We start from the raw sequence: 19,015 nt of genomic DNA on the forward strand, positions 1-19,015 counted from the left end.
TGCACAGAGGGCAGGACAAACAGAGGAACTGACCATGTTTATAATGACCCAGCAGGGGCCCCACCCCGGCCCCTCCTGGGCAGCTCCAAGCACTGCTAGCTCCCCCAGCAGGCGCTCCCTTCCCACCATAAACTCCTGACTTCATAGGGGCCCACAGAGGCAGTGCTGGGCCTGGGAGGAGGGAGAAGAGCGGAGCAGAAAGGCTGGGCCTGCCCAGGTGGCAGGGAGGGAAGGGTGGGAGCTGGGCTTCCAGGCCAGCTCCAAGCTTGGCAGTCAGGCCACCCAGGGCTCCAAACCTCAGCAGGACTCCTATGCCCTGCCCTGTGTGACCTCATTTTCTGTGTCTGTGAAATGGGGATCTAACCCAATCCGGGACCTCAATGTGTGGCCCTGCGTGAGCAACTCAGCCATGCTGTGCCTCAGTTTCCTCCTCTGTTCAAAGATGGTGATGACAGTCGCTGCTTCCTGGCGTTTTTTAAGGAATTAGGGAGAACACAGGGCATGGACGGCCTGGGCCAGAGACTGTGGCTGGGATCGGAGCCAAGGCAAAGCACACACAGCAAGTGCTCAGGAAGTGTGGTCACCATTCCAATAGCAGCCAGCACTTACTGAGCACCTACTGTGTACCAGCCCTCTTCCGGGCACTTTACCTGGAGTCCCACATCTGACCCTGGAGCGGGGGGCCATTATGAGCCCCGGATTACAGACATGGAAAGCAAGGCACAGAGAGGGGCCTCATTAACCCAGGCGACCCAGCTAGAGTGACAGGGTGGACACCAGACTCCAGGCCTGTCTGCAGAGATGCGCGGGTCCCAGCCCAGCTGTGCATCTCATCCTGTTCCATCCTCACAAGCATCCTCGTCCCAATTCACAAGTGGGGAAACCGAGGTCCAGAGAGTGCATCTTTTTCAGAAATAAGAAAAGTAAAATTTAGCTTCGAATAATGATTTTTAAATGTTTTTTCACTCTGGGAATAGTCAAATCCTTTCTCCTGTAACTTGGGGTAGTGATGTAATCAAAATGCCTTGTCTTGCCCTTGACAACTCCTCATCACCCACCATCTCCCTGTTTGTCTACTCTACCTTCATTTTCCCAGAGCAACAGGATAAAAACATGCCCATGAAGCCACCTCTCACTGTCTCCTACTATGAAGCATTTCCCTGAAACCAGAGTCAAACCAAGAGGGAAGCACAGAGACCCAACTCCCGGGCTCACTGGATGGTGTCACCATGGTTTGTGTCCAGGCCCTCTCAAAGGAATACTTACCAAACCACCTGGCTCCATATTTCTTGTAGATGATTTAAAGTACCTGCATGTCCTAAGACTAAGATGCACCATCACCCAGAACAGTTTATCTGAAGTGAAAACTGTTCTCAGATCTATAAGAAAAGCAGTAGCCTCCTCAGGATTGAATCAATCTTACCAGATTTTTCCATGAAGGAGTCAGGCTCTTACTTGCCCAAAAGGCTGGTAGAAGTCAAGGAGACTTTTGGTGGCCTTACAAAGGTCTCATTTCATCACTTCATCTTGCAAAAGGGACATTTCACTAGTTGCACAGATTTCAAACAGGGACACGGGAAACATGACATCACAAAAGGTGCAGAATAAGTCCCCAGAAACTTACACCAAATAAGTGGAAATTTATGAATTCCCTGGGGAAAAACAGAACTCAAAATAATGTTTTTTTTTGTTTGTTTGTTTTTTTTTTTGACAAAGTTTTACTCTTGTTGCCTAGGCTGGCGTGCAGTGGCACGATCTCGGCTCACCTCAACCTCTGCCCCCCGGGTTCAGGCAATTCTCTTGCCTCAGCCTCCCAAGTAGCTGGGATTACAGGCACGCGCTACCATGCCCAGCTAATTTTTGGTATTTTTAGTAGAAATGGGGTATCTCCATGTTGGTCAGGTTAGTCTCAAACTCCTGACCTCAGTTGATCCACCCACCTCGGCCTCCCAATGTGCTGGGATTACAGGTGTGAGCCACCACACCCAATCTCAAAATAATGATCTTGAGGCAACTTAGCAAGATGCAAGAAAATATACACGGGAAAATCAATGAAGTAAGAAACACAATCTAAGACCTGATTGAGAAATTTTAAAAAGCGATAGCTATCGTAAAAAGAACCAAACAGAAACCTTGGAACTGAAAAATTCAGTGAATGCAAGCAAAAAACTAAATTTCTGAACTTGAGTACAAGTCTTTTGAAATAATGAAGTCTAGGAAAAAAAAAGAAAAAAGAATTTAAAAAAATAAGAAAGACTATGGGGGCCAGCGCGGTGGCTCACGCCTGTAATCCCAGCACTTTGGGAGGCCGAGGCGGGTGGATCACGAGGTCAAGAGATCGAGACCATCCTGGTCAACATGGTGAAACCCCGTCTCTACTAAAACTACAAAACATTAGCTGGGCATGGTGGCGCGTGCCTGTAGTCCCAGCTACTCAGGAGGCTGAGGCAGGAGAATTGCCTGAACCCAGGAGGCGGAGGTTGCGGTGAGCCGAGATCGCGCCATTGCACTCCAGCCTGGGTAACAAGAGCGAAACTCCGTCTCAAAAAAAAAAACAAAAAGAAAGCCTATGAGACCTGTGCAACAGCATTAAGAGAACATGGTTTGGCATTATAGGAGTTACAAAGGGAGAAGAGTTGGGAAAAGACACAGAAAGCTTATTTAACTAAAAGATAGCCGAAAAATGTCTAATTCTTGGAAAAGATGTGAAGATATAGATTCGTGAAGTTTAAAGTTTCCCATACAAATTCAACCCAAACAGTTTCTTTCTGAGGCATATTAGAATGGATTCATCAAAAGACAAAGAGAGAACTCTAAAAGAAGCCAGAGAAAAGTGTCAAGTCACCTATAAGGGAATCTCCATTAGATTCTGAACAGATTTCTTGGTAGAAACCTTGCAGGCTGGGTGATATTGGAATAATGTATTCAAATTGCTGAGGGAAAAAATTCTGCCAATCAAGATTATACACAGCAAAGCTATTCATCAGAAATAATTATTATTTCCCAGACAAGGACTGGCTGAGGGAATTCATCACCCCCATATCAGCCTTCTAAGGAAAGTGTAAAGGAGCTCTTTAATCAGAACCAAAAAGACAGTAACTACTAACATGAACACACAGGAAACTACAAACCTTACTGACAGAGGTAAACTCATAGTTAAATTGAGAATACTTCATTACTGCAATGGAAAAACACTATTAAAGGTAAAAATCAAAATAATCAACACTAACTTTATCTAAAATTCATTTTTAAGGAAGACCCAATATAAAAAGATCCAAATTAAGGCAATAAAAGTATAAATTATGTATGTGTGTGTGTGGGGAGAAGTCTAACGTGTATGAGACCAAAGTTAACACAGGAATTGCATTGAATCTGTAGATTGCTTTGGGTAGAATGAACATTTTAATAATATTGATTTTTCTGTTATATGATCATAGCATATCTTTTCATTTGTTCATGTCCTCTTCAACGTCTTTCGTCAGTTTTGTACAGCTTTCATTGTAGAGATCTTTCACTTATTTGGTTAATTTCTGGCTATTTAATTTTATTTGTGGTTATTTTAAATGGTTTTATTAAGCTCTATTTCTTGACTTGTGTGGAATTCAAGGGTGTTCATCTCATGGGAATTCACTAAGCTTTACCTGTTGATGTGCTTTTTTTCCCATCTCTGCTTGGTTTTATCGTAAAAAAGTTTGGAAGATACCACATGTTCTCACAATGAGAACACACAGACACAGGGAGGGGAACATCACACACGGGGGCCTGGAGGGTGGGGGGCTAAGGGAGGAATAGCAGGGGGTTGGGGAACAGAGTCGGGATACCATTAAGAGAAATGCCTAATGTAGGTGATGGGGCGATGAATGCAGCAAACCACCAGCATGGCACGTGTATACCTATGTAACAAATCTGCAAGATCTACACATGTACCCCAGAACTCAAAGTATAATAAAGAAATTTTTTTTTTTAAGTTTGGAATTTTTTTAAAAAGCTACCAGGTGGTGACTGAGGACTCTACTGAAGACAACATGGAGTGAGAGACAGGTGGTGGAGGGTGCAGGAGAGGGAAAAAAATGAGAAAGAGGGGACAGGAAGAAGAGACGTTCAGGTCACCCTGGCTGAAGATAGAGCAGAGCAGGACAGTGGCAGCAAGGGAGCACTGGTGGTCAAGGGCGGTTCTGAAAGAGGGAATGATGGAACCACTTAGGGAAGGTGGGGGAAAAGTGTGGCTGCTGGACCATCTAGGAAGGTAGCAACCCCTCCCCTGCTGATACTCAGCCTGAAACAAGGCAAGTAAGGATGAGCTGTGAGTGCACCGCACATACTAGTGTCATAAGCTCGGTAGAAGTCAAAGAATGGGAATGATTTCAATAGCTTGTAAACACTGGTAGTCCTTGCCAGAGCAATCAGGCAAATAAGGTAAAGTTATCCAAATTGGAAAGAGGAAATCGAATTCCCCGTTTGCTGCTGATATGACCTTCATATGATATAATCTATCTTGAAAACCTTGACGTTTCCACCAAAAACTCCTACAATTGTTAAATGAATCTAGTTAAGTTTCAGGTCACAAAATTAATGTACAGAAATAAGTGTCACTTCGAAAAACAAATGACAATCTAGCCAAGGACCAAATCAAAAAAGCAATCCTATTTACAATAACTACAAAAAATAAAATGCCTAGAAATATATTTAACCATGGAGGTGAAAAATCTCTACAGGAAAAACTGTAAAACACTGATGAAATATATCCTAGATGACACAAACAAATGGAAAAGCATTCTGTGCTCACAGATGGGAAGAACTAATATCATTAAATGACCAGATTGCCCAAAGCAATCTGCGGGTTCAATACAATCCCTGTCAAAATACCAACATCATTTTTCACAGAATTAGAAAACAAAATTCTAAATTTCATATGGAACCATAAAACAATCAGAATAGGCAAAGCAAACCTAAGCAAAAAGAACAAAGCCAGAGGTGTCATATTGCCTGGCATAAAGCTATACTACAAGGCCATAGTAACCAAAACAACATGGAACTGGTATAAAAATAGACACATAAATCAGTGAACAGAATAGAGAACCCAGAAATAAAGCCACATATCTACAGCCAACTGATCTTTGACAAAGTCAATAACAATATATGCTGGAAAAAGAACAGCCTTTTCAATAAACAGTGCTGGAAAAATTGAATATCCATATGCAGAAGAAGGAAACTGGACCCCTATCTCTCACCATATACAAAAATCACAAGATGGATTAAAGATTTAAGTGTTAGATGTGAAACTATAAAAATACTGAAAGAAAATCTAGAGAAAACTCTTCTAGACATTGATCTAGACAAAGAATTCATGAGTAACACTTTACAAGCACAGACAAAAAAAACAGACAAATTAGATTTAATTAAACTAAAAAGCTTCTGCACAGAAAAAGAAATATTGACTAGAGTGAACAGACGATCTGTAAAATGAGAGAAAATATTTGCAAACTGTATATTCAACAGAGGACAAATATCCAGAATTTACAATGAATGCAACAAAACATTCCAAATAATGCCATTAAAAAGTGGGCTAAGGACATGAATAGAAATTTTTCAAGAGAAAACAAACGGCCAAGCATATGAAAAAAATTCAACATCACTAATCATGAAAGCGGGAGAGCGAGGCGGTGTTCGCAGGAGACTGAGGAGGGCCGGGGGGACCGCGGACGCAGCCGTCCCGGGGGAAGGCAGAGGGACTCCGCAGGGGAGGCCGCACATTTCAGCGGCCCCGGCTCGCACTGCGGGAGGCTGCGGACCTCTTCAATGGTGGCTTGGCTGGGTCTTTCGTAAGGCAACACGTAGGAAAAAATGTTTCTTCGTCTGGAAAATGCATATAAATGCTCTATTAGGGAGTAACTGGACCCGGGATCCTGTGCCCAGACACGGCTGGGCAGGGCTTGACAAACCAACCAAGGGATGTGGCGCGGTCACGTCTCTAAGGACGGTGTCCTCGGTAAGACCTCCTGTCTGCAGGGTCTCCCCGGCCCTGCGGGACCCTCCCCTGACGGTCCTGCGGCCCAGGTAGACCTGGTTCCCTGGGGGGAAGGCCTGGCAAGTCACGGCGGGCAGGGTGATGTGAGTATGGTATGTGGGTTTGCGGTGGGTGCCCAGGTGCACTAAAAAGGGTCCCCCGCCACTCCACAGCACAGCATTTAGTTCAGTTCAGGCCCTGAACTAGTTTTTCAGTTTTTTGAGGGGATTTCCTTTGGCCAAGAGGCAGAACCATTCAGTCGGCTTGAAGGCTTAGTATTTTTTTTTTTTTTTTTTATGTCAAGGTATGCCAGAGGCAGTATTGATGGCCAAGCTTTTACTTTATTCCCACATCCAGGCTGTGGCTGCCTGCCCCAGGTCCATAACGTCTTTTGGTGGGACCCCTATGGCCCAGGGACTTAGAATCAAAAGACTGAAAGCCAATTAAATGTTCCAGGCTACACGGGAATGAAAGCGGGCAGGCACTCATTAACTTTAAAACTCCTTTTAAGCAATGTAAGAGCCAAAAACCAAAAGTCAAAAGGCAAGGTTACAAAATTGACTTATCTACAAATCTATACATTAAGCTACTGTGAGCTTGGTTTGTAGGACTCAGCTGTACAAAACAAGCATGTTGTTCAGCTGTTGAGCCATCTGTGTACTTGTCCTGAATTCGGAGGCTCTGAATTAATTTAATTCCTCAAGACCGGCCCTTGAAATCTCACATGCCCACTTCTTCCACGATAGTCCTTAGGCCTGAAGGGTTTGAATAGTTTAAATTCTGGAAGTAAAGGCCAGGCACGGTGGCTTACACCCGTAATCCTAGCACTTTGGGAGGCCGAGATGGGCAGATCACGAGGTCAGGAGATCGAGATTACCCTGGCTAACACAGTGAAACCCCAGCTCTACTAAAAATACAAAAAATTAGCTGGGCATGGTGGCATGTGTCCCAGATACTCAGGAGGCGGAGGCAGGAGAATTACTTGAACGTGGGAGGTTCAAAAATAAAAATGATCAATAAACACATAAAAAATTTACCTTACTTATGAAAATAGAAATTAAAAGAAATGTCATTTTTTTCCCACCAATCAAATAAAGAAGTTGAAAAGACAATACTATCTGTGTTTGTCAGGATACATTAAAAAGAACCCTCTTATCACTGATGGTAAAGGTATAAATTGATGCAACCTTTCTGAAGGACAATTTTTCAATATGTATCAAAAGATATTTTACCCAATAATTTAAATTATTTGGAATTTCTGTTGGGAAAGCCATCAGAGCATCATGTATTTATGACCTAGATTGTTAATCTCAGGTTGTTTTGTTTTTCAAAAAGTTAGGAGCCATCAAAAAGATAGGAAGGGAATATTATAAACAACTCTACACACATAAATTTGACAACTCAGATGAAATGGACCAGCTTCTCAAAAAGCACAGTACTCAGACTCACCCAATAGCAAATAGATAATTTGAAAGGCTAGTTTCAAGGCTCAACTATTAGAAAATAGAATTCAAATGAGAAGTCTCCAGGCCCAGATGTTTCACTAGAAAATTATACTAAATGTTCAAAGTTTATTCAATCTCTTCCAGGAAAAAAGAAGAGAAAGGAACACTTTCTAATTCATTTTATAAAGCCATTATTACCCTGATGCAAAAACCAAACAGTGATAGTAAAACTGACCCAATAATATCATAGACTGTTCTTTTGGATAAACATAGAAAATGACCTTTTTGTTCTTAAAACTTGAAGCTTACATTTGTTTTATCTAAGTTCCTTTCTCAGAAAAGGACATTCAGACCTCTCAAAAAGAGTATTAGAGAACTGAAACTCACCAGATCACCACATCCTGACAATGAGAAACCTGAAGCCCTCACTCCTCATGACTGTTTCCTTGCCCCTTTCTAGTTCCTATATTCTTACACATTGTCACATTTCTTCTCTGTTATATAAACCCCTAGCTTTAGTCTGTCAGGGAGATGGATTTGAAACTGAGCTCCCATCTTCTTGGCTGCAGCACCCAATTAAAGCCTTCTTTCTTTGCAATATTTGCTGTCTCAGTGATTACCTTTTTGTCTCATAAGCAGCAAGACCTAGACCAAACCCCTGGTGTTCGGGTGACACTAGTTAAAAAAAATCAATCAATGCAAAATCCCTTAACAAAATATTGGCAAATAGAATTCAACAACGCATAAAACAAACTATACACCATGACTGAGTGGGGTTTATTCTGCTAATGGAAGGCTGGTCCAGTATTCAAAATCAGTCAGCGTAATTCACCATATCAACAGGCTAAAGAAGAAAAATCATATAATTATATCAATTGATGAAGAAAAATCACTTGAACAAATTCAAAACTCACTCATGACTTAAAAAAGAAAATCGCCGAGGTGGGAGGACCACTTGAGGCCAGAAGTTTGAGACCAGCCTGGGCAACATAACATGACACCATCACAAACAAACAAACAAACAAACAAAAAAACCAAATTAGAGAGGTGGATGGTGGTACTTGTCTGTGGTCCCAGCTACTTGGGAGGCTGAGATGGGAGGATTGCTCGAGCCTAGGAGTTGGAGGGTGCAGTGAGCCATGTTCACAACACTGCATTCCAGGCTGAGCAACAGAGTAAAACCCTGTCTCTGAAAAAAAGAAAGTCTTAGCAAACAAGAAATAGAGGAGGAGCTCCCCTCAACTCTACCAGGTACATCTACAAACATCTATGGCTAGCATTATATTTAGTGGTGAAAGGCTGAATGCTTACCCTCCAAGATCAGGAGCATGGCAAGGATGTCCTCCCTCACACTTTTACTCAACATATGTAGTCCCGGAAGTTGTAGTCAGCACGATAAAGCAAGAAAAATAATGAAAAGGAAACGGATTGGAAAGCAGTTAATAACATTGTTCTTCTTTGCAGATGGGGTGATAATCTATGTAGGAAATCCCAAGGACCTCACAAACAAAAACCCAAAACACTCCCTAGAATGAGTGAGTTCAGCAAGGTCACAGGATACAAAACCAAAATACACAGCCAACTGGATTTCTATATATTAGCAATAAACTCATTCATAATAATAATTAAATTTTAAAATATGTATTATTAACAATCAGTAAAAAAAAAATATTGGAGGGCCTAGCAAGGTGACTTATGCCTGTAATCCCAGCACTTTGGGAGGCTGAGGCAGGTGGATCACCTGAGTTCAGGGGTTCGAGACCAGCCTGACCAACATGGAGAAACCTCATCTCTACTAAACATGCAAAATTGGCCAGATGTGGTGGCACATGCCTGTAGTCCCAGCTACTCAAAAGGCTGAGGCAGGAGAATTGCTTGAACCCAGGGAGCAGAGGTTGCGGTGAATAGAGATCATGCAACTCCACTTCAGCCTGAGTGACAAAGCGCGACTCCATCTCAAAAAAAAAAAAAATGGAATAGTATAACTCTAAAAATCAAGTGTAGGATTCTTACGCTGAAAACCACTACATGTATGCATGTATATATTTATGTGTGTGTAAACTTACATATATATGAATCCGTGTGTATGTGTTAATTAAATGTAACGATCATGGCCCACATTGTGTGACGAATGAGATGGAGTGGGTATCTCCCTCAGGTCGCTTACAGTATAGCTGGGAAGTCAGACACTAAACCCATGAATAAAAATGTGTTGGGGACTTCAAAGAAGCTGCTGAGTGCTCATGGCATCAAGCACCTGGAAGACCAAACCATGAGGTCAGAGCATGGCGGGTGAGACCATTCAGGTTTACAAGGCTTCTAACTCTACATCACCAGAATGTCCTCTAATTCTACATTTCTGGAGGAGAGAGGTTGATTGGGTCACTCTGGGTCAGGACTGTATCTCCTATGCCATCAAGAGTGTGTGTGTGTGTGTGTGTGTGTGTGTGTGTGTGTGTGTGTGTGTGTGGTGGGTGTGGGTGGTGGCATGACTTAATACAAACGTAGCAGCCGAGAGTCCTAATTTTGAATAAGGAGGTGAGGAAGAAATATTTGCACTGGCTGGATGCACCAAGGGCCACAGTAAAAACTAGAAAGAACACCAAGATTTAAAGAACCAGAGGAAGAGGAGCTGTGGGGAAGAGAAGCAAATGAGGAGCATCCACAGAGTCAGAGAGAAAGCCGGAGTCAGGGCTTCCTGCTGCTGAGTGAGTTGTGCAGCTGCTCCAGCTGCAGTAGATTGCTAATTTCAGGTTGTTTTGTTCTGAGTTCTCCCTCCGAGCCACGGAGGTGACGGTGCCACGTACTTCAGAGGATGTTCAGTGTGCAGAATAAGACGCAGCACCCTCAGCTCAGTGATACGTGAGGCGTGACTATACTGTCTCAGGAGCGCGGCTTATGATGAAGAAGGGCTGTGATTTTAGCATCTGGGAGTGCTTTTCTTGGCAGGCTGCAGGCACGTGCGTTTGGAAAATACGAAGGAAGAAGTCCCAAAATGGCCTTTGCCACGGCTCAGCTAGAATTGTCAGTAATGTGGCAACTCATTTCCTCTGGATAGATCTGTGGAAGCTTAAAATTCTAAGAACTGCACTTCCTTCAGTGGTTCGAGGAGATCTGAATCCCAGGTCTCTGACAAAGGGTCGTCTCCTAAGACCATAACATACCGTGTTTCTCTCCTCTCTTCCACAGACCTCAGAAGATAAGCCTTCTGAAAGGGACACCCTGCAGGCTGGCCACAACATTGTGGCCACAGATTATGCCCTGTAGGCTAGCACAACCCTGGTGGCCCTCTCCACAGGGCAAAGGGTGGACCTCTTCGTGCTCGACCCGGTATATACAGAATATGGCAGCATCTGGGCTTGGGGACTTGATGGGCCTCTGTGCTTTAGTGCAAGTTCCCTGGGATGATTTCCTGGTCATTCCTAATACTTGTTTTGGGGGCCAGAGAGCCTGAAAGCCTGGTTTTGGGAGCCAGCACCATCATCAGAAACCATGAAGGGCCTCTGTCCCGATGAGGGCACCGGGGGCAGGAGTGTCCTGCAGAGCCAGTTGCATCAACTCAGGCCCTGTCCCTAAGGAGTTCATTTTTCAAAAATGCACTCAATCTCTTTGGCTTATGAGAATCCCATGATTTAAGAATCACCATACTGTGAGTTTCCAGACAGAAGCATGAATTCTTGTTTTTTTTTTTGTTGTTGTTGTTAGTAGCACAATTCTTTTATTATACACTTTATAAAAAACAAATGCCCAAAGACATACACACCCTGCCCACCCCCATGGCCACTAGGGAGACAGCTCATACCTTTCCTAATGTAGATCTGACCACATTGTTTCCATATATAGCCGTAGATACTTCTCTCCCCTCAAATATTTGTATCTCAAAAAAGGAGGTGCAAAGAGTATATAAAGATAAATTTTCTTGTTGTTGTTATAGTGCAAACACCAGACGACTACTGGGGGCAAAACAAAAACACAAACCCCATCTTCAGCGAGGAATGGAAGGTCTGTCACCTGCCTCAAGTAGCTGAATCTCCTGCTGTAACTGGCTCCCTGACATTCATGGGTTTGTAGGGACGTGACCCAGGTGATTGCTTCTACTTGTTTCCAGAAGGCACATGTCTCTTATATCCTTTCTTAGTAACTAACTAAAGATGAACTACAGGAGAACCCAGTATTTAGATTCTGCCCAGAAGTATTAAATGCACAAGGAGACGGCCCCTGCACCAGAACCCACACCACGTGCACGAGTGGCATAAGCCTGTCGCCCTGCACCAGGGCCGCCCCCGGGAGACCATCAACACCTACACAGAGGCTGTGCAGACGGTGGATCCCTTCAAGGCCACAGGCAAACCCCACATTCTGTGGGTGGCCTTTGCCAAGTTTTATGAGGACAATGGGCAGCTGGACGATGCCCGTGTCATCCTGGAGAAGGCCACCAAGGTGAACTTCAAGCAGGTGGATGACCTGGCAAGCCTATGGTGTCAGTGCGGGGAGCTGGAGCTCCGGCACGAGAACTATGACGAGGCCCTGCGGCTGCTGCGGAAGGCCAGGGAGCTGCCTGCCCGCCGGGCCGAGTACTTCGACGGCTCAGAGCCCATGCAGAACCGCGTGTGCAAGTCACTGAAGGTGTGGTCCATACTCACCGACCTGGAGGAGAGCCTCAGCACCTTCCAGTCCACCAAGGCCGTGTACGACCGCCTCCCGGACCTGCGCATCGCGACACCCCAGATCGTCATCAACTACGCCTTGTTCCTGGAGGAGCACAAGTACTTCGAGAAGAGCTTCAAGGCGTACGAGCGCTGCATCTCGCTGTTCAAGCGGCCCAACGTGTCGGACATCTGGAGCACCTACCTGACCAAATTAATCGCCCGCTACGGGGGCCGCAGGCTGGAGCGGGCACGGGACCTCTTCGAACAGGCTCTGGACCGCTACCCACCAAAATAGCCAAGACCTTGTACCTGCTGTATGCGCAGCTGGAGGAGTGGGGCCTGGCCCGGCACGCCATGGCCGTGTAGGAGCGCGCCACCAGGGCCGTGGAGCCTGCACAGCAGTACGACATGTTCAACATCCGCATCAAGCAGGCGGCCGAGATCTACGGGGTCACCCACACCCGCAGCATCCACCAGAAGGCCATCGAGGTGCTGTCGGACGAGCATGCACTTAAGATGTGCCTGCGGTTCGCGGACATGGAGTGCAAGCTGGGGGGATCGACCGCGCCCGGGCCGTCCACAGCTTCTTCTCCTAGATCTGCGACCCCCGGACGACCGGGGCGTTCTGGAAGACATGGAAGGACTTTGAGGTACGGCACGGCAACGAAGACGCCATCAAGGACATGCTGCCCATCCGGCAGAGCGTGCAGGCCACATACAACACGCAGGTCAACTTCATGACCTGGCAGATGCTCAAGGTCTCGGACAGCGCCACGGGCACCGTGTCCGACCTGGCCCCTGGGCAGAGCGGCATGGATGACATGAAGCTGTTGGAACAGCGCGCTGAACAGCTGGCAGCCGAGGCGGAGCGAGACCAGTCCCTGCGTGCCCAGAGCAAGATCCTGTTCGTGAGAAGCGATGCCTCCAGGGAGGAGCTGGCAGAGCTGGCGAAGCAGGTCAACCCCGAGGAGATCCAGCTGGGCGAGGACGAGGACGAGGACGAGGACGAGGACGAGGACGAGGACGAGGACGAGGACGAGGACGAGATGGACCTGGAACCCAACGAGGTCCAGCTAGAGCAGCAGAGCGTGCCAGCTGCCGTGTTCGGAAGCCTGAAAGAAGACTGACCCGTCCCTCCTCCCTTCCCCCAATACGGCCGTGTTTGTAAAAAAAAAATAAAAAATAAAAAATTTTGGTTTCCAGTGTCTCTGCAATGGCGGCTCTGGACTCCCTGTTGTTCTTCACTGGTCTCGGCCTGAGCGAGCAGAAGGCCCGCGAGACGCTCAAGAACCAGACTCCGAGCGCGCAGCTGCGCGAGGCCGCTACCCAGGCTCAGCAGACCCTGGGCTCCACCATTGACAAGGCTACCGGGACCCTGTTACATGGCTTGGCCTCCCGACTCAGGGATACCCGGCGTCTCTCCTTCCTTGTAAGCTGCATAGCCAGTAAGAAGACCCACACTGAGCCCCAGCTGAGCGCTGCCCTTGACTATGTGCGGAGTCACCCCTTGGACCCCATTGACACTGCGGACTTTGAGCAGGAATGTGGCGTGGGTGTCACTGTGACCCCAGAGCAGATTGAGGAGGCTGTGGAGGCTGCCATTAACAAGCACCGGCCCCAGCTCCTGGTGGAACGTTACCGTTTCAACGTGGGGGCTGCTGATGGGAGAGGCTCGGGCTGTGCTCAAGTGGGCAGGTGGCAAAATGATCAAGAACGAAGTGGACATGCAGGTCCTCCACCTTCTGGGCCCCAAGATGGTGGCTGATCTGGAGAAGAAGCCCAAGGTGGCCAAAGTGCGGCTGGAGGAAACAGACCCGAGGACAGCAAAAGATGTGATAGAGAACGCTGAGACTGCTGACCAGACCCTGTCTCGGATGGAGCAGCTCCGGGGAGAGGCCCTTAAGTTCCACAAGCCTGGTGAAAACTACAAGACCCCAGGCTATGTGATGACTCCACACACCATGAATCTGCTAAAGCAGCACCTGGAGATTACTGGTGGGCACCGACGTACCCGGTTCCCACCAGAACCCAATGGAATCTTGCATATTGGACATGCCAAAGCCATCAATTTCAACTTTGGCTATGCCAAGGCCAACAATGGCATCTGTTTTCTGTGCTTTGATGACACCAACCCTAAGAAGGAGGAAGCAAAGTTCTTCCCTGCCATCTATGACATGGTGGCCTGGCTGGGTTGCACACCTTACAGAGTGACATATGCCTCTGACTATTTTGACCAGCTATATTCCTGGGCTGTGGAGCTCATCTGCAGGGGTCTGGCTTATGTGTGTCACCAGCGAGGGGAGGAGCTCAAAGGCCATAATCCTCTGCCCTCACCCTGGAGAGATGGTCCCATGGAGGAGTCACTTCAGAGGGTGAGGCCACACTAAGGATGAAGCTGGTGATGGAGGATGGCGAGATGGACCCTGTAGCCCACAGAGTCAAGTATACACCACACCACCGCACAGGGGACAAATGGTGCATCTATCCCACCTACGACTACACACACTGCCTCTGTGACTCCATTGAGCACATCACTCACTTACTCTGCACCAGGGAATTCCAGGCCCAATGCTCTTCCTACTTCTGGCTTTGCAATGCACTGGACGTCTATTGCCCTGTTCAGTGAGAGGGTGGCCGCCTCAACCTGCACTACGCTGCTGCCTCTCAGAGGAAGGTCCTCCGGCTTGTAGCAACTGGTGCTGTGCAGGACTGGGATGACCCACGGCTCTTCACACTCACGGCCCTGCGACGGCGGGGCTTCCCACCTGAGGGCATCAACAACTTCTGTGCCTGGGTGGGAGTGGCAGTGGCACAGACCACAATGGAGCCACATTTTCTAGAAGCCTGTGTGCGTGATATGCTGAATGACACAGCCCCATGAGCCATGGCTGTGCTGGAGTCACGACGGGTCATCATCACCAAATTTCCCGCTGCCAAGTCTTTGGACATCCAGGTGCCCAGCTTCCCAGCTGATGAGACCAAAGGCTTCCATCAGGTTCCTTTCGCACCCATTGTGTTCATTGAGAGGACTGACTTCAAGGAGGAGCCAGAGCCAGGCTTTAAGCGCCTGGCTTGGGGCCAGCCTGTAGGCCTGAGACATACAGGCTACGTCATTGAGCTGCAGCGTGTTGTTCAAGGGCCCCAGTGGTTGTGTAGAGTCTGGAGGTGACGTGCAGAAGGGCGGATGCTGGAGAGAAGCCGAAGACCTTTATTCACTGGGTGTCACAGCCTTTAATGTGCCAGGTTCGCCTCTATGAGCGACTATTCCAGCACAAGAACCCTGAAGATCCTACTAGGTGCCTGGTGGATTCTTAAGTGACTGAACCCAGCATCACTATGCATGGTGGAGGCAGCATTAGTGGACTGCTCTGTGGCCCTGGCAAACCCTTCAACGAGTTCCAGTTTGAGTGTCTTGGGTACTTCTCTGTGGATCCAGACAGCCATCAGGGAAAGCTTGTTTTTAGCCGAACTGTGTCACTGAAGGAAGACCCGGGAAAGGTGTGAGCTGGAAACACTGTGAACCTACCTCGTCCTCCCGGAGGTTGGGGCTACCCTCACCACCCCAAATTCCATGTTAATAAAGAACAGCTAAATTTTAAAAAAAGAAGAAGCATGAATTCTTTAGAGCAGCACCGTCCAGTAGAACGCTCTGTGAATTTTGCTTTTAAAGTGCATGCCTTGTCTATCACTTGTGAAGTGCTTTCCCAGGTATACTGAGGTCTTGTGAAAACTCAGATAATGTTGACCAATGACCACTTCAAAACCTCTTGTGTTCACTTAGATGAATTGGGCAGGTACTATGTCCCACAGCACCATTCCAGGCAGTGGAGATACAGCGTTGACACATGGCAGCCTTTGTGGAGTTCACATGTCAGTTTATATCCGTGGAGAGAGAGGGGGTTGCAAATTTCAAAATGGAGCAGTTAACTAACAAAACAGCGTTTACAGTATGGAAATCGAGAAACTTTTCAAATAGAATCTTTTCACCTATAAACCCATTAGACCAAGACCCATTGCTGTGCCAGTTTCCCAGTGCCACAGTTTCCCTTTATTTTCAAAGAAGCCGGCAAACCCTGAGAAATTCTATGGCTTACACATGTTACTCTCAGGTGATTATAGAATAACAGCTAACACATAATTCTTAATAAGTTGTAGGAATGTAGGTACCTGTCCTAGGGAGTTTACATCTATTAATGCATTTAAACATGACAGCAGCCCTGTGAGGTCGGTCCTACCATTATTTCTATGTTCAGGTGGGGAAAGGGAGGCACAGAGAGGGTAAGTTGCCTGAGGTCAAGCTGGTGACCGGTGGTGTCACGTGTCACACTCTGGCAGACTGTGCTTTAACTACTATATCAGACCGAATTTCAAAAACAAATGCTCTTGAGTACAAGTAAAATACTTCCAAGAACATTCTGAGCAGTTAGTTCTAAAGACAATGGGAGGTGCTTTGACTCCAGGAACTAACTCAAGGATTCCCAGGCACAGACAGAGCCTGCTTTCTACCCTCAAACATGACAGCAGGGCCCAGTCTAGACATAGGTGGGCAGCAGCGCTTGTCACCGTGACAAAAGGAAGAGATGAACCACAGCATAATCTTTCCTGATCTCCGTGTATTATCCTGAAATCCCTTTGGATCAAGTCACCCTAGTATAAAGAACATTTGAGCAAAGACTGAGTGCACAAAGCTTAGTGCCTGTTTGGGATGTTGACGTTCAGTGGACGTAGCTGGTGGCAGTTGTCACAGATAGAAATGCCATGGAGGGCAGCCAGCAGTGATGGAGGCAGCATTCTTTGGTGGATCAAACCCAGCCTGTGAGATCTGTGGGTCTTCAGAGCTGGTGATTTGATTTTGTCAGAACACACATATTGTTCTGGCACAGAATAACCACCTCCTGTTAACCAACTCCCCATTGTGGGATAAAGCTCAATGACAAGGGATTCATTTATAAATAGGAGTTGTTGCTTCTCAGTGACAAGGAGCTGCGCCTGATCATCAGGGACCCTCTTATCAGAGTGCATGAGAGTCCACGTTAAAAATCAGCGGTTGTTGGTGACCACACAATCAGAATAAAGGGACATATTTTCCACGTTAATAAAATGATGGAAACAACATTCCGGGGGCCTGAGAGTCCCTGCCTCAGCCCCGGGAGTGGATCAAACCAAGGCGTTTTCACCCACCCTGATGCAGAACGAGCTCCTCCATTCAGGTGGAGAGTGAGTGCCACTCTTCAGATGACAGCTGTGCATCTGCACACTTTTTGCTGAAAAGCAAGAGCAAAATCGAACCTGGCTTAATTAAGTGAAAGGAGTTACTACATGGATGGCAATACGAGAAGAGGGGCAGGGAAATGCTGGGAGGGTCTCTGGTGAGGGCTCCACCCCTGGGCCTATGCCCACGGACCTAGGTGAGGACAGGCATTTGGTTGTATTTCCCAAGACCACCCTGACCTGCCACACCCCCATCCTGTGCCTATAAAATCCCTGAGACCCTGGCGGGCACACACACAAGGAGCTGGATGTCAAGAGGAACATATTGATGGAAGAACACACCAGCGTTGAACAGCGGATGGCAGAAGAGAAGGCAGGGGCTCTAACGCAGGCCGCCTATGGACCGACAGATAAAGTGAAGGAGCACACTGTAACATCCGCCTGCTGGGGCTTCAGCTGTAAACATTCACACCTAGATGCTGCCATGGGGTGGGAGCCCCACAGATTGCCTGACTGCATGCCTCCTCCTAGAGGTTTGAGCCACAGTGCAGGGACACAGCGAGCCATACCGCCATCGCATGCCCTGCGACTAGGATAAGGGAACTTCTGTTTCAGTGAGAAAGCGGAGGGCCTTGGCTAGGAATGGGCAGGGTGAGAGGCCCAGGAAGCAGGAAGCATGTCCCTGGTGTTGCAACACGGCCAGTCTGTCCTGAACACCAACCCTGGTGCTGTGCCTCTCACTCAGGTGTCAAATCCTAGGGAGGGTGTCTAATTTTTAAGCTAAGGCACATGCCTGACCTTGGCCTAGAAGAGGCCCAGATACTAATCTTCCTAGACTGGCATCCAACTCTTTAAGGGATGTCAAGACATTTTTCAGAAGTAGAACTCAATGCTGGGCTGCTCCAAAGCAACAGATGCCCACAGCAAGTTAAAGCTCATGAGACAAAGACAATCACATGCACATCTGTAAGAAAAAGAAGTTCAATTTATTGGGCAGGGGGAGAGGAACCATGGGATTTTCCTTGGCCATTCTAAAGAGGGTTTGAGGAACAGAGGATTGGTCTGGATTGGATATTGCCTGGAAGTGGGTGCAATGAATGAGTGGTTATCTTAATAATTTTTATTTAGGAGCCAGGGAGATTAAAGTGAAGTCGTTGGTAAAGAAGCAGTTGTCATTTTTGTTAGAAGAGAGGAAGGTGTAGTTGTTCAGTCTCCTAGTCACTGTCTTATTTCAAACGTGGACAGCATGACCTTTCCTCTTTGTATTCTGGGAATATCTCTGATGTTCCTTGGGAACCTCTGGGCTAGCTGCCAGCTGTGAGCTGTCATTCTGGAGTCTCTCACTTTCTCAAAATCTTTGACATCCATTAAAGTGGATCTGGTTTCTAGGCCCTGATTTTCCCCCTAGCGACTTACAGGGACAACAGCATTTCAGGTGGTATCCATTGCGAGCTGGTCACATTTTGTCACCAGAACTAGATAAAGGGGTGTCTGAGGGATGCCCGGCAGCTGTTGACCATGGTGGCATCAGGGGACTGGAGAGAGGGGCTGAGCACAATTTTATTAATACGTCTCAGGATTCCTTTAGATTTTACCAGCTGTTTCCTTATGCCCGGTGAACACAATTTCCAATTGAAAGAACTTCCTCTTTTTCCCAGGGAAGAGTAGTTGGGATTCCAGAAACTTTTAATGGTTTCTGAGAT

General features: G+C 46.9%; 2 pseudogenes across 2 annotated transcripts; both read left to right on the forward strand.

Moving 5' to 3' along the window:
- The first annotated feature begins 11,511 nt into the window (after positions 1 to 11,511).
- On the forward strand, positions 11,512 to 13,547 carry LOC108316984 (annotated as a pseudogene). The gene is made up of 2 exons (XR_005203212.1): positions 11,512 to 11,519; positions 11,661 to 13,547. The product of XR_005203212.1 is annotated as a pre-mRNA-splicing factor SYF1-like (transcript).
- On the forward strand, positions 13,297 to 15,689 carry LOC108317012 (annotated as a pseudogene). The gene has a single exon (XR_001830551.2). The product of XR_001830551.2 is annotated as a glutamine--tRNA ligase-like (transcript).
- The last annotated feature ends 3,326 nt before the right edge of the window (positions 15,690 to 19,015 follow it).

This window comes from Cebus imitator, unplaced genomic scaffold (genome assembly GCF_001604975.1).
Source record: "Cebus imitator isolate Cc_AM_T3 unplaced genomic scaffold, Cebus_imitator-1.0 Scaffold196, whole genome shotgun sequence".
Lineage (NCBI taxonomy): Eukaryota > Metazoa > Chordata > Mammalia > Primates > Cebidae > Cebus > Cebus imitator.